The sequence below is a fragment of the Solanum tuberosum genome, unplaced genomic scaffold (assembly GCF_000226075.1).
Source record: "Solanum tuberosum cultivar DM 1-3 516 R44 unplaced genomic scaffold, SolTub_3.0 scf00301, whole genome shotgun sequence".
NCBI lineage: Eukaryota > Viridiplantae > Streptophyta > Magnoliopsida > Solanales > Solanaceae > Solanum > Solanum tuberosum.
Genome location: NW_006239223.1, coordinates 758,079 through 775,674, shown reverse-complemented (window position 1 = coordinate 775,674; position 17,596 = coordinate 758,079). Strand labels below are relative to the sequence as shown.

The 17,596-nt window shown below is 33.7% G+C and overlaps 1 pseudogene; it reads left to right on the top strand.

The window, feature by feature from the left end:
- Nucleotides 1-2,806: 2,806 nt before the first annotated feature.
- Nucleotides 2,807-8,696, top strand: LOC107063057 (heat shock protein 83-like; annotated as a pseudogene).
- The last annotated feature ends 8,900 nt before the right edge of the window (nucleotides 8,697-17,596 follow it).

Genomic DNA, 17,596 nt, shown 5'->3' with positions numbered 1-17,596 from the left:
TAAGTTCATAACAACATTCATTAGGCACTCATGCCAACATATCATCATAATAACTCATAGGTTCCTTAAGTGAGAATGCTCTTTTCACTTTCGAAACACTAGCATGTGAGTAAACCTTTCACATTATCATCGTATTGTGATCATGAGGATGTCATTTCAATCACACAACAAGCTTACCATAATCATACATACATACATACATACATGATCAAGTGTATAGGGTATAAGGTAAGAGGATCTTGTCATCAACACCACAACAACACAATAGATATAGAATCATTACTATCTAAGTAATTTGAGTTCTCATACACAATTCCCATAAAGAGACATAACATTCATACCTTTGCCCTTCAAGGGCCTTGAAATCACAATCAACCCAACTATATTCAATTACTACATAATATAGAAGCAATTTATGATTCAATAGCTTAATCAACATAAACATATTCAATTGACACATTCACAATATCATCCAACCCACAATATCAATTCAAGATCTATCAACATGGGGAACACATGGGTCTATGGGGAATTTCCATTATAAACATCAATTCTCCATCAATATATATTCATAATTCGTCATAAACAACCATAAACAATCATAATTAAGCAATGAAAACATTTTGGAAAGAAGACCCATGTTATATAATGAAAACCCTAGAAATTGGGGGAAATTTGATATCTTGAAAACATATTTGAAGGGGCTCCTTGGGTGATAGCTACCCAAGGATGAAAATCAACCATACCTCAACTATGAAACTCCAAGAAATTTGGGGAAGAACCTTGAAACCCTAGCTCCAATGTCTTCTTCTTCTTCTTGAGTCTAGAGAGAGAATTTTAGAGAGAAGTGGGAGGAAACCCAATTTACTTTCCGTCATTGTTTGCTTAGGAGATAATAACGACATTCGAATAAATGCGACAGTGAAACCTTTTTCTGTAAAGAAATTCTCTGTGGGATCGACCTCAACTCAAGCTGAGTTCTGTAGATTGATATCGACCGTTTACACCTCTTAATTGAGGTGTGAGTTTGGACGTATCAGTTGGCCACATGGTTTATGGGGGATCTGAGTTGTCAGAACTCTCCCCCATATCGGTGCTCAATACTACTCCTAAACTATAACTAGCTCATATGTTTAAAAACATAACTCTTTATGTGTTTTGATATTATTACTCAAAAACTTTCTCTTAAAAGACATGGTACTCAAACTGCTCAAAACCCTTTTGGAAATCTCAGTTTCCTCCTCTTTTAAATGTGAAAACATTTATCTTGGGAATACTTAGTTTCCATATATTCATTTTGAAAAAAATAAACTCAACTCTACTCTTTCTCAAACTCAAGTGCTCAAGTCTTTAAAACAAGTTTTAAAACAATTTGTAAAAAGACTTCTTAAGATAGGGTTCATGCCGAATTATGGAAGTGAACGACTCAATTCAAGGTTTTTAATAACCATGCATAGAACTCAATACTTGGAAATCAACAACTCCCGAACTCAAGGAGTCAATAATACTACTCTTCTCAAGAATGCTTGACTCGGAGGGTTCATACGAAATTATGAGCATGAATTATTCAACTCAAGGACTCAATGATACTTCTCATCTCAAGATTGTTCGACTCATAGGGTTCAGGCGGAATTATGGGCATGAACTACTCAACTCGAGGACCTTCATGGGTAACATGTAGTAGTCCCATGATAAGGAATATAATCCCAAAATGATTAGGAACTCAATACTCAAGACTTAGAATTTGAAGATACTACTCCTCTTAAAGAAAATCAAGTTATGGAGTTCACGCGGAATTATGGGCATGAAGGACTTGACTCAAGGATCTCAATGATAATGTAGACTCATGAATACATTCTCCTCCTTCTCATACTCACTTACTCGAGTCTTGAAACAATTTAAAAGTTATTGTAGAAGACTCCTCAAAAATACTCAAAGGGACTTTTCTCAAACTTTTACTCAAATCGATAATTGATCTCGAAGGATTCACAATTTAACTCAAAGACTTTCTTGAACTCTACTCTATGTCAAGTGATAGTGTGTCACTAGGAGACTTCAACTGTTGTTTTATTCACTTGGTTATGGATGTACATTAGATATTTCTCTTCAAGAATTTGAGAAACTTTGCACTTGGTATCCTTTATTTTCCCCCATCTATGTGGATAGTTTGATTTTATAGTTTGATTTTTGTGTGTTGAAGTATAAGTTATGTTCACAAATCTTGACTGGTTTTGTTCTCAGTCAATCTTCATCTGCATATGCTTGTTCTACATCTCGATGTTGAAAGACAAAAGTTGGGCGTAATTTTTGTGTACTAATTTGTTGTATATCTCGCTTAATTTGCACATTTGGATGTAAGAAGAGTTGTCTTATTTCATTAAATGAATGATTTTCTTTTAACACATTTTCTCTCTAGTTCCTCAAGGCCTAATTAACCTGAACTACAAAATCTACGTTTTAGACTTGAGATATACGAGAATGAGAGAGAGATGGTGATTGAGAAAAAACAAGTGGATAGGAGAGCTTGGCTAGGGTTGATTTTACCTTCTTCATTGTTTTCCCTTCAGGTTCTTGATTTTTTTCCCTTCGGGTTCTTGTATCTCTGATTGCAATACACGATCAATAAACCTCCTATACTCAAGAGCATCATCTGAAACATATATGATGTTTAGTGAGATTTAGTCATTTTTTAGGTCTCGACTAGTAGAATTCATTTGATTTAGTCATTTTTGTTAGCTCTCTGTTTGTTTATAATGAATGAAAGACTAGTAGAATTCATTTTCTCACATGTGTACCTACTGATTGTTCGTTCCTGAATTTTTTTTGCACTTTGTTTCCCCTATTATCTGGGACTCTATCTGTTTGTACTTTAATTAGTGAAAATGTAACCATGTTACAGATACTGCTTGTCATGCCTACTGGCTACTGCCAGGTGCGGAACAACTTTAATGAGTAAATTCTAGGATACTGTTATTAAGTGGTTTTCATTTATCCAACGACTAGTGCAATGTAGGCAGAATTATGGTTTTCGTAACATCTTTGCCTGAGAGATTAAAGGTCGTATTAACTCTTATTGTTTTTCATTTTCCTTAAGTTTCTCCTCTCTTATGTTCTTCTTGCCTCTTCAACAACTGCTGAACTGTGTCACTAAGACGGACATTCGTTCTGACCAGACATTTCAGTACTTTGACATGCTTATTTTGGATATTATGCACTGTCAAGGTTTGCTTGAACCTTACTCCATTTAATTATATATTTCCTCATGAGCCATATAAATTTCTTGTTGGGTGTATCACTATCCATTATCATAGTCAGGTCTATCATCTTCATGAGATTTACACTCTGCTTATTCCTTCATGATATTCTTACACTTTTTTGCCAACTATGTTTTCATGTGCTGACTTTGATCTGCCTTTTCTGCAGTCATCCTCTTGTTTGTTGGCGTTGAACAATCTTGCCTACTTAGTGCTAGCATGAGTTATCAGTATCTCCGCCCTCTCCTTTCTATTTGCTGCAGCTTCACTCTATTCTTAAAAATATTTCCAGTTCCAGTTTTAGCATTCATTTTGTCATAGTTTACTCATCCATGCGCACATGTGTATCAACGGATTATTCCTGACTTTTTCATTCTTCTTTTTCCCCTGTGATCATGTGTCAAACGTGCCTGGGACTGTATCCCCTATAATGAAGGATATGTGTCGGTCTTTGTTCACTTTAATTAGTGAAAATGTATTGTGAAGACTATTCTGTGATGATGTCGGATTTTAGTTGAGAATAATTAGTAAAATGACAAGAACACATTTTTTTTGCATCAAATACACTTTTGCACCCGAGTGGCATCATTTTATGTTATGGTAAGGATAAGTTAAAAGGAAAAAGGAAAGGAAGACGTGTCCTGAAGCATGGTATGGGTTGATGGAACTTTGTAATGTTTCATTTTATTGTTATATTTGTATTTCTGTTAAGGGGGATATTTTCAGCTTTAAAGGTTTTTGCATAACTTGTTTTTTTCCATGTTCCTCGCATTGGAGATTTGCTTAATGTGTCTCTATTTTCTTCATTTTCCTGTACCATCATGGTCTATTAATCATATGACACCTTAGTACTTGCTAAAAGAAACCATGACACCCTAGTATACTCACCGGATTCTTGAAGAAATGCGTCCAAATATGGGAGAATAGTAAGTTGTCGGTAACAATCTGGTATTTAAGTGGAGAGGAGTAGAGGAGCAGGCCCATTATCACTGAGTTTAGAAAACTGCGGTTGGTCCCAATGCTTGTCCCGAGATGGATTTCTCAGTCATAAGAAAAAAGTTGTCTATGGAACTTTCTGACTCTTTTCTTGAAACTTTTGCTATTCGTCAGGAGTTACGACTGCAGAATGGATTTATCATTAATATCATCATCTGCTACTACTCATCATTTTTCATGATTTTCCATGGTTGCAGAAGACTTACTCATTTGCAGTGAGGGATACCCTGATCAGTGTTGGCCCTCTAAAAATCTTTTTGTATGGTATGAGAATTAATGAACTAGAATTGCTAAGCTTAGTAATGAAGTGGTTAGTTTTCTTGTTGATAGCACGCCTAGCTTGACAGCATGACTGGTTAGTTTACAATTGCTCTGTTAAATAGTAAAATATCCTACCAGCTTGTCGTCTCTGTACCATTTTGTATGGCTAGTTTGACTTCATTATGCGAGTGAGCTATCTGTCTTACACATTAATGATCAGGAAACCAACATAAAGTTTAGTATTTGGTGGTATCCATGAATTACATTACATTTTCGTCGGGAACATACTATCTTGCTGTCGGTTTGAATGCTATGAAAAGTTGGATTCTGTAAGTGTGGGCCTTCTCCATTTGTATGTAACACAAAATTTTGATGGAATCTTGTTTATAGGCTTTACTTTATTCTTTTTTTTGAAGAAGAAATAATTTCATTGATATGACCTAACATGTACAAGTGTATTTTTAACCTCCTCAAGAGATCTCTTGTCACTCTCATCCAAAAGGATCCAAATACGTGCCAAAGGAACGTTCTCCCATGCTTCTACTTCTCCAGTTGATGACCTTGCTGGTTAGGACATCTTTTACTGTCCCTGGCTTGATGATGGATCAACAGGTGATTCATGTTATCTCCCATTGTTTTTACACATTTAGCTCCACCTGGTGTGCAAACTTTACCTTTTCTTGAGATGCCTATCATGTGGATATATCCTAGCTGCCAGTCACGTGAAGAATCACATATTGTTCTTTGGAGCTTTAGTTATCCAAATTATGATGTATAGTAGCAATTCTGCTTCTTATGGATTCATCATAGTAGGCAATGGGAAGAACTTGGTATAATGGTACACTACATTTATGTTTCATGATGTCAAACTACCCTATTATAGCTAGTTTAGGCAGTTTGGAACATCACCTGAGCTTTTTGTGTATGTCTCTTAACAACTTTCAAAGGAGGATGAAGAAGAAGATGAGTACTTGCCCTCAATTAAATCCAAAAGAAAAAAGTGGTGTTGTTGTCACAATTCAAACCAAACTCTTGTTTGTGCTATAAATAGCTAACATTTTTATTGTATTAGTTCAACAAATTGCAATGTGCATTCTCATATTCCTTGCCTGTTTAATTTCTGGTTAAAAGAACAGCTTTACTAGTTGAATCTTTTTCATTCTTAAAAAGAGGATTTGACATCAGTATCAGTTCATGCCTTGAGAATGAGGACAAATGTCTCAAAGCTCCAAGAGAAGAAGAGAATAAACTATTGAATTCTAGTGAAGTTGCATCTCTGCACACGTTATCTCAATTTGAATAGTTCTTGGTTCCTTCATTATTATTTAAAACATATGCTACTCTATGTCAAGTGATGGTGTGTCACTAGGAGACTACAACTGTTGTTTTATTCACTTGGTTATGGATGTACATTAGATATTTCTCTTCAAGAATTTGAGAAACTTTGCACTTGGTATCCTTTATTTTCCCCCATCTATGTGGATAGTTTGATTTTAGTGTGTTGAAGTATAGGTTATGTTCACAAATCCTGACCGGTTTTGTTCTCAGTCAGTCTTCATCTGCATATGCTTGTGCTACATCTCGACGTTGAAAGATAAAAGTTGGGCATAATTTTTGTGTGCTAATTTGTTGTATATCTGGCTTAATTTGCACATTTGGGTGTAAGAAGAGTGGTCTTATTTCATTATATGAATGATTTTCTTTTAACACATTTTCTCTCTAGTTCCTCAAGGCCCAAGTCTATATTCGAGAATGAGAGAGGGAGAGATGGTGATTGAGAAAAACAAGTGGATAGGAGAGCTTGGCTAGGGTTGTATTACCACAGCTTCACAAGCTCCTAAATCGAGGTCTAGGGTCAGGCTAGAGGTCGGGCCTCAAATCCCGAGTCAGGGTCGGGATCATGTCTTGTGTTCTGTGTAGGATGTCAAGTCTTACATCAAAAATCGCAACTCACAAGTCTTCTTTCTGAATTTACGATCAACATCTTATTCATTTTCACTCGATCGGCCTTTTTTTGGTTTTGTTGAGCTTTGAGCATCAATGGCGGATGTGCAGATGGCTGAGGCAGAGACATTTGCTTTCCAGGCTGAGATTAACCAGTTGTTGAGTTTGATCATCAATACATTCTACAGTAACAAGGAGATTTTCCTTCGTGAACTCATTAGAAATTCTTCTGATGCATTAGATAAGATCCGGTTCGAGAGCTTGATGGACAAGAGTAAACTCGATGCAGCCTGAACTCTTCATTCGCCTTGTTCCTGACAAGGTGAATAAAACTCTCTCCATCATTGATAGTGGTGTCGGCATGACTAAAGCAGATCTGGTTAACAATCTGGGTACAATTGTGAGGTCCGGCACAAAGGAGTTTATGGAAGCTCTACAGGCTGGGGCTGATGTGAGCATGATTGGCCAATTTGGTGTGGGTTTCTACTCTGAGTATCTCGTAGCAGAGAAGGTTATTGTAACCACCAAGCACAACGATGATGAGCAGCATATCTGGGAATCACAAGCTGGTGGTTCATTCACTGTTACAAAGGATGTTGATGAGGAGCAATTGGGCAGAGGAACCAAAATCACTCTCTTCCTCAAGGAGGACCAGTTGGAGTACTTGAAGGAAAGGAGAATCAAAGACCTTGTGAAGAAGCATTCTGAATTCATTAGCTACCCAATTTACCTCTGGACTGAGAAGACAACTGAGAAGGAAATCAGCGATGATGAAGATGATGAATCCAAGAAAGAACAAGAGGGTGATATTGAGGAAGTGGATGAGGATAAAGAGAAGGAGAAAGGTAAGAAGAAGAAAATCAAGGAGGTTTCTCATGAGTGGCAGCTCATTAACAAGCAGAAACCTATCTGCTTGCGCAAACCAGAAGAAATCACAAAGGAGGAATATGCCGCTTTCTACAAGAGCCTGACCAATGATTGGGAGGAACACCTTGCAGTCAAGCACTTCTCTGTTGAGGGGCAACTTGAATTCAAGGCGATCCTCTTCATACCTAAGAGGGCTTCATTTGATCTATTTGGCACCCGCAAGAAGATGAACAACATCAAAACTTTATGTCAGGAGGGTGTTCATCATGGACAACTGTGAGGAACTTATCCCGGAGTACCTTGGATTCATGAAGGGTGTTGTTGACTCTGATGATTTGCCCCTCAATATCTCCCGTGAGATGCTGCAGCAGAACAAGATTCTCAAGGTCATTAGGAAGAACCTCGTGAAGAAATGCATTGAGATGTTCAATGAGATTGCAGAGAACAAGGACGACTACAACAAATTCTACGAGGCTTTCTCAAAGAACTTGAAGTTGGGCATTCATGAAGATAGCCAGAACAGAGCTAAGTTGGCTGACCTTCTTCGATACCAGTCAACCAAGAGTGGTGATGACCTGACAAGTTTGAAAGATTATGTAACCAGGGTGAAGGAGGGGGTCAGAAAGATATCTACTACATCACTGGAGAGAGCAAAAAGGCAGTCGAAAACTCACCATTCTTGGAACGCCTAAAGAAGAAAGGATATGAAGTACTCTTCATGGTTGATGCCATTGATGAATATGCAATTGGGCAACTGAAGGAATATGATGGTAAGAAACTAGTTTCTGTTACAAAGGAGGGCCTAAAGCTTGATGACGAGAGTGAAGAAGAAAAAGGAAGAGAAAACAGTCCTTTGAGAGCCTTTGCAAGGTCATCCTTGGAGACAGAGTTGAGAAGGTTGTAGTCTCTGATAGGATTGTTGATTCTCCATGTTGCTTAGTGACAGGTGAGTATGGTTGGACAGCAAACATGGAAAGAATCATGAAAGCTAAAGCTTTGAAGGACAACAGTATGAGCTCTTACATGTCTAGCAAGAAGACAATGGAAATCAACCCTGATAATGGCATTATGGAGGAGTTGAGGAAGAGAGCTGAAGTTGACAAGAATGACAAGTCAGTGAAAGATCTTGTGTTGCTGCTGTTTGAGACAGCTCTGCTGACATCTGGTTTTAGTCTTGATGACCCGAATACTTTTGCTGCAAGAATTCACAGAATGCTGAAGTTGTGTTTGAGCATTGACGAAGAAGAGGAAGCTGGTGAGGATGTTGATGATATGCCTCCTCTAGAGGATGTTGGTGAGGAAAGCAAGATGGAAGAAGTGGACTAAGCACTTTGCGTCATCTGAGTGCCGTTCATATCGAGATTCTAGATACTTTTGTTCTTCTTGTGAAAATTTTATAAATGGCATATATACGACTAATAATTTCAAGTTATGACAGTATAATAAAACTTTCAAGTTGTAACAATAAAAATTTCAAGTTAAAACAGTTTATTAAAAAAAAAGTTTTAAAATAATAATAAAAAATGATTTTTTAAAAAATAATAAAAAATAAAAAAATGGAATTAGTTGTAGTAATTAATTTGAATACATTAATAATAATTCATAATTGCCATAAATTTAGGAGATTCAAAACAAAATAGGAATATTTGTTTTCCTTTTTTTACTCTAATTAGTTAAAAGTATTTCAAAAATTAGATTTCTTTTTTTTGTTCAAATATTTCTCTCTCCTCAATTTTTATTTTTATTTTTGTATTTCAAAAATCAGATTTTCTTCTTTTGTTTTACATTGTCAGATTCGTTTCTTCAAATATTTATACAGGTTGGATACCAACTTCATACTATTTTTTATTTTTTAGTTTTTGTCTTAGATTATGAAGTAAAAAAAAACAATCATATATGAATTGAATACCAATTCTATGGAACTTGTATTTCATGTAATCTAAATTGTTGTTCATTTGGTTTCCAATTAATATCCAAAACTAAAATTGTTTAATGTTGACAATCTGTAATTCATATGTTGAGTTGAACAATGAATATGAATTATTTGGTACTATGTTTATGAGGCTTCTTTCAAACTAAAGTCCAATAAAAATGTTGATATCCAAATTGTGTACTGTTAGTATCCAACTTGAGAAAACAGTGCATATTATATATAGTTGGAAGAAAACAGTTAATATTATAGATCATCCAAAACTTAAAACAGTAGGAAAAAATAAATATATATCATCCAAAACTTAAAACTTCTAATACTTAAGAGTCTAAGCTCCAGTCAAACTATCTCAAATTAGATTTCTGTGGTCTTGGTGTAGGATAATTGTTGGTATTCGGGGCATGTTCTTTTGCTATGCGGGGTCCGCCAGATTTGCTAGCAACAGTTCCAGTTACTTCACTCTCACTAATTGCACCATCATCGTTCTTTATTTTTCCGTACTGCCATATGATTGTGGCGTACCCTTGACGATGATATTTTGCATCGATATCGATGAAACTCATATTAAAAACTCCATTACTAATGTATTCAGCAAATAAACATGTGTACATATCACAATCACTGAAACAAAAATAAAAGAAAAATAATTTTAAGAAGTAAAGTGAATTAATTTTTATGATGAAATCACTAAAGATAGAAATACATACTTTGAACTTGACTCTTGTTGAGACACATTTGTCAGATGCATGACTTCAAGTATTAAGACAGTTTCATATCAATATTATTACTGTTTCATACCACATTCATATACAGATATTAGTTAGATGACAAACTTCATACAAATATTAAGACAGTTTCATGCCAATATTATTCATGTTTCATACCACATTCATATACAGATATGAGAGATTTTGAATAATAACTTCCCTGCTAAAAAGTGTATCAACTTCATACCAAAATTAAATCAGTTTCATACCAATGTTAAAACATACTGCATCACATTTCTAAACCAATATTAAGACATTTTCATACCAATATTATTTATGTTTCATTCCATAATCATAGACATAATGAGAGATTTTGAATGATAATTTTCCTGCTAAAAGGTATACCAAGTTCATACCAAAATTAAATAAATTTCATGCAAATGTTAAACATACTGCATACCACATTCATAAACCAATATTAAGTCAGATTCATACCAATCTTAAACATGCTTCATACCAATCTTAAACTTACTTCATACCTTTTTTGATAAAAATAATAACCAAATTAATATCAATTCCATAATAGTAACTATACATATGTATGCTTATGTCACAACAATTTCATGTCAAACATTAAACAAAATTCATACCACAAAAAATATGCATAAATAAATTGTTATAACAAAAATTCTACTAATTGGAAAATAAATAAAATAAAATATTTATCCTAACCACTTTTTTGCCCTTTTTGATATTGGGATTTCCGAAGCCTCATTCATAAATAAACTGAGTTTTCTTCTTCTTCTCTGTAATCTGCTTCTTATTTTGAGAAGTACCAACCTTTTTCGCTGGAGTTGCATTATTGTTATGCGGTGGCGTTTGAGTCAATATGTTAAACGTCAGAGGCTTTATTCCAACCGTAGAACTCGCTTCTACTAATCTGGGACTCTTTCTAGAAGTATGCTCTGGTTTCTTCGACATGTTTTAATGAAAATCATGAAAACTTGATTCTTAGTATTGTGAAATCGCCATTTCTTTCTGATTGTAGACTGAATATTTTCTAATTTAAGAGGTGATATTGAGATATAGAAACGGTTTGAATGGAAGATGATTGATGAGGTGAAAGAGGAATGGGTAATTGTTACAACGAAATTTTTTACTTTTTGAACGTGGGAGTGGTGGGCTACTGACTAGAAGAGGCGTGGTGCCATTAGGGGTGTGGGTTTGATGTGTAACAGTAAAAAAGGAACAAGAATCAAGGTAAATTTTCTATAAATGTATAAGAGATAATTATGGTAGATTATTTATTTATATCATTTAATAATAAATATAAAATAATAAAATACTATTTATTTAATAAAGTAAAAATTTAATTGATTTTTAAATAAAATGTGATTTGTTATAACCCGTAATTAAACTGTTATAAGCAAGAATATTTTAAAAGTAGCTTTAAAATCCGTAATATTGTCTCTTAAATATATATGTGGGGTGATTTTTCCTAATGTATTTGCGAAATTTTGGAACTGCCCAAAACCTTCCTACTATTCGCGACTGGTCTTTTGCATTTGCAGTGAGTCATTGACTGGTTGACCTTCGTGTTTTTGCAAAGAGTATTTTGCTGGTCTTTTCTCTTGGATAAACTACATTATTAGACATACATCACTACTATATGTACAAACACTATCTTTACTTTCAATCAGTTATATGTATTAGCATTTTTAATATTTTATGTCATATATTATTGAAGATACGATTAGCTATCCATATCCTTAAAACTAGGGTTGATTAACTATCTCCTTAATTTACTCTTTCACTCCGAGTCAACCACTCTCTCTTAATTCTCACCTCCCATATTTATTACTCAATTATATCTCCCCCTTTTTTATTCAAGAATTTCACCATACAATTTCATTCCAACAATGACTAATCTATTCTCTTCTTCTCAAGATATCATCACCATCAGTGATGGACCCAGAATTTTTGCTAAGGGGGTTCAAAGTATAAATAAAAAGTTCATGTGGTAATGCAAGTGCACGGTGAGCGTAGTAGCCTCTCGGGATGCTCTTTGTACAAGAACCATAGATATTTCATTGGTTCATAAAAGTAAAGACTAAACTAATCAAAGATATCGAGGACAAAGATACATTGATAAGAATTTTAGTAGATTGATTGTATTACATGAGTTAATTTCCAAAACACGTGAAAATTAAATGATGAAAAAGGGAGCGAGACGGGGAAGAAAGATATTTACCTTATCATACTAAATTTAACTTACTTTATCATACCGTATTAAGCATTTCTTTCTACTTTTATCATGCTTCATCGAGCATTCTTAAAATTTCTTGTGCTTTTTATACTTTTATTTTGTAATGTTTTACTTTATTTTTCACTTTTTAAAATTTTTAACTTAGTTTCCATTCAATCACATAGTACTATGAAAATCATCAAGATTCTCTAGAAGTGTGTAGAATAGAGTAACTAATATTATAATGCATATTCAGAAGATAATAAATAGCATCGTCAATTTTTTAGTTCATATAGTTCAATTTACTACGTTAGTTATAATTTGTAAAAAAGACAAATAACGAAAAAATCAAATAAGTTTAATTTCCATCTCTCTAAAATAGAATTAAAAATATAAAAGAAATTTCATGAATTCTATAAATTAATATTTTTGAAAGGATGTTGACGATACTTATGTTTCTTCATTCAATTACATCTAATTTATCTTTTTAAAAATAAATAAAGTATATTTCTATCTCAATTTCAAGTTAAATATAATTCATCATTTTTTAAAAGAGTTATTCAAGTCAGTATATGAAAAAAGAGTTAGGTTGAAACAAAATGAATAATAGATATAAAAGAATAAAAAATAAAATGGGAAGTACAAGTGGAAATTTCACAGTACAATCAGCTTCTGAGATAATGAGGCGGAAGAATGGAGAATGAATATGTGGAGGAAAGATATTCCTTTTAAGATTAATTTTCTGGTGTGGAGAATATGGAAGGGAAAAATTGCCACAGAAGATAACCTTAAAAGAATGAAAGTGAATATTGCCTCTAGATGTTACTGTTGTGAAACTTTCGAAGAAGAAACAATGTCACACCTTTTTCTAACATCCCCCATAAGCTATGGAGGAAGTTTGCTACATGTGCAGGTGTCCAGATGCAGGGAGGACTGAAGCAAATGATCCAAACTTGGTGGGGCGTCACTGCCCCTACTAAATTGAGGTTCATATGTAAAGCAATACCAGCAATCCTAATGTGGGAACTATGGAAAAGGAGAAACGCAAGGAGGCATGGAAGAGAGATTACTTTTTGTAAGCTGGATCAACAATGTCTAAACACGATAATACAACTTAGAAGAATTAAATACCCCTGGATAACAGTACCTAAAGAGTGGGAGGCAATCATGGAGGTACGAAGGAGATACAGACCAAGATTACACTATCAGGCTGTAAGGTGGATAAAACCACAACAAGATAAATTAAAGTGCAATACGGATGGAGCTAGCAGAGGTAACCCTAGTGTAAGTGCTTACAGTTTATGTATTTGAGACTACAAGGGAAACTTGATTTACGCTGAGGCAGATGCTATAGGGCATAGAACAAACATGGAGGCGGAGACAATTGTGATTCTACAGACACTTAGATATTGCAAGAGAAATGATCTTCATAATATCATTGTAGAAACAAATTTGTTAGGCATAACAAATATGATTCGACAGGAATGGAGGATCCCATGGAGTCAGATACAATAAATACAAGAGTTACTACCATATGTTCAGGCAAACATACAACCTGTTTTCAGGGAGGCAAATCAACTAGCAGATAGACTAGCAAATGAGGAATGTGATCGAAATGGAAAGATTCAGGCTCAAGCATATCAACAGCTATCAGGGGCATGTAAGGGAATATTGAATACTAATAAAGCACAAATATCATCATTGAGAATTAGAACAAGGAAGATTTCAATACATGTGCAACAACATGAGTAGAGACAAGAAGATTAACAAAACAGAGAACAAATATGATATGTATAGTCAGTTTAGCCAACACAGCCAACACAGGGCATACATAACAATGCAAAGGACTAACCTACCTAGATTTAGCTATGTCAGCTTTCAAATAATTCCAATAGCTAAAGTCGATAGCTTCGAAGTCAAATGGAGAATTTTGAATCTGGAGCTTGTGAAGAGATCACGGCCGACGAAGAATGCAAGCATCTTGGAATCTACTTGTCTGCTTCCGTTGAAATTAAGGAGATTAGAATTGATAGGGAAAGGAAAAATGAGCATGAAGAAGAGGGCAACTCACTTAGACCGTGGTCAACAACAATCAAGACTTGACATATTTGGTCGAAACCACCATGGATTCCACAACATCCACTGGAGTATTACCTCTGCAAAGGAAAACAAAATTAAAGTAGGAAAGAACAGACAAATCAACAAAGAAGAATAAATACTTACTTCAGTGAGCTAATAGAGAAGAGGAGACAGATGAAGGAAGTTAACATAAATGGTCCACAACACAAGGAGACGAGAGCTCACCAGCCCCAAAATCGAACAGAGGCGGAGGAAATGGAAGAACTGCAAATAGGAAACCATAGTTTTTAGGTGCTTTTACAGACATGATTTGTCTTATTTTGGACTAATCTTAACAACTCTTTCTTAGGGCCTTTTTTTTTTTTTTTTTTACAGATTTTGAATTAATAAAGGAGCTAAAGGCTCCACAAATTTAATCCAAAAAAAAAAAAAAACAAAAACAAATTAAAAAGAAGAAATGGAATAAAAGGAAAAAAAAATGAAAAATAAGAAGCCCAAAAGTTCCATTTTCCGAAGCATTAAAAGAGGAAAAAAATATTGCACGTGGAATTCAAACCCATGACTTAGGCGAATTTCTTGAACATCTTATCCACTGAGTCAAGCCTGTACTTTATTTTCAGGGGGTTCATTTTAATATATATACAAATAAAATCAAAATTTGACGCTATATATATAGTGTAACTTTTTGACGAGAGGGTTCAGCTGAACCCCCTAGGGTCCACCTAGGTCCGCCCCTGATCACCATGGCCGACAAAATCTCTTGAACTCAAACTTTATTATATATATTATATTCTTCCTTCCTAACGAGACCAAATCAAAGTAATTGTTACAAACAAAGCTCTCCAAGTTAATCGATGGATCGGCCAAACAGTTCATATTCATCGTCGAAGACTCCACAAATCTTTATCATCGAAGCCGTGGATTCTATGGATTTTTCAAGTCAATTTTTAATAAATTTATGATGGTGTGTTGTATTTCTATTAACTAATCGTTTTCGCCATAGGAGGCGACAGAGAAAGAAGGATTAAACATGGTTTCTTCTATATGTATCTAAAATTAATGATATGTATCTCAACCTCAAATGTTCTGAATCTTGTTATATATCTGATATAATGATATGTATCTGATAATGTTATTTTACATTTCTTGTATCTAGTTTTATTTGATAGATGATTTATTATTAGATACATGTGTATCCAATAAGTAGCAATGTTAATTTAGTCTTGTATCAATTTAAAAAAAATAAAAATAGAAGATTCATTATCAGAAACATGTATATCCAATAAGTAGCAATCTTAATTAAGATCTGAGTTGTATCATGGAGTGTTTGAACATGTATATGCATCCACCATTAAATCGCATATACATGATCTTAACAACACAATGATATTCACCATTGTTGAACCAAAAAGGCTAAAAAATATTTAAGAAAAATTTCAGGGAAGTGTAAAGTTTGTTGATTGTCTAAAAAATTGGAAGGATTTCGAATATTTAGAAAAAAAAAAATAGGAGTTGTAATACTCTGATATCTCTAAAATTGTTATATGCGTGATTTCATCCTTACATCATTTATTTCAACTACATTTATTATTTAAGTACATTTAATTATATGTATTCGACTAATATGTATCTGAGATACATTTATTTGAACGCGTCAGATATGTGTATCTGAGGTCGTACAATCAAGGAGAAAAAGAAATGTAAACTTTGTTGAATCGCCAAAAGGAATGGAAGGATTTTGATTGTTTTAATTTGTTTTAGGAGATGTGATATGTTATATTCTCAGAAGTTATTACAAGTGATTTTCTCCTTTATTAATGACTTGCAGTTATATCCCTTAATTAGACTCACTAAATGATATGTATTTACCTAACATGTATCTCAGATACATAGATACATGTATCTGACCGCAACAAATACATGTATCCGAGGTACAATTTATGATAGGATTTGTAATAATGAAAACTGAAGGAAAAAGGTAATTAGGTCTTAATCTATTCATTTGAGCTCTATTTTGACTTGTTTTCATTGGGTTAGTTTTTCGATCACTTCTAAATCACATAAACCTATAAAATAGAAGTAAATTATATTAAATGGCCTTTTATAGAACAAATAAGCAAAAAGTTTAATACTAATATCAACTTATCACTCCAAATATAAGCTATTGTTTATCCTCGAATAATTCAAAACATCCAAAAATATAATTAAGGGACACAATTTTAAAAGTCCATTTTATGCATAAATATACGACTATAATTCGTACCAACAATTAATCCAAAACATATGAATCACCAACAATTGCCAAAAATTTAACTTTCATTGCAAGTGCTCAAACACCAAGTTAACCAAAGTAATAATCAAGTCATCACACTAAAATGCATTTGCCTCGTTATCACAAAACAACCTTTCTTTTGTTCATTCCTCTCAAATACAAAATCAAATTTATAACTCAAACTTTTGTGTGCGATCATAAACAAGAGAAAATTCTACACTTAGAAAATATAGTTCAAAACATAAATAGAATATCAAATAGAAAGAATTATACACTCATACATATTTTCAAATGCACTCAAATAGTTACATTCTCCTCAAATATAGAGTTAAAATGTCTTGGGCCTTTATTCATCTTACAGCTCTTCGCATAAGGCACCTAACTAGGGATGACAATGCAGTGGGTGCGGCTTAACCCGTAAAAAATTCAACTCGTCCTGCTCCACATAAGTATCTATTTAGAAAAGGAAACATTTTTATGGTATACATTAAAATTGTAAAGTGAGTCTAATTGTATTGATTAATTTTTTTAAAACTCATATCCATTTGTTAATTAATTCATTTTTTTGATTAAAATTGCTTACCTGTTTTTAATTCACTCATATCAAATGAGTTCCATAAGTATACTGGAGGACATATTGTTTATAACCATATTTCTATGAATTGGAGAATATAAGGTAATAAATCATAAATATTGTAATGTGGGTCTATAAATTTTCAGAGTCAAAATCAGATCTTCCCGAAGAGTTCAAATTTGTTCAGTAAAAATAAAATACCCGAAACCCTACATTAAGATTTTAAAATATTTGTTAGAACCCACCTACGTAGAAGCTCACTCGCCCTATTATCGTTCCTACACCTAACTAACATTTGATCAATACAAAAGATAGCTTAATATCGTTAATCGCAGACAGTTATAACCAATTCTTGAAGCTTGCTCCAAAAATATTGTTGTAAGTTGTAATTTGTATCTTGTAACTTGAATACTTGATGGCAACAATATAAAAATATAAATAAATTGAATTAATAATATTATGATATT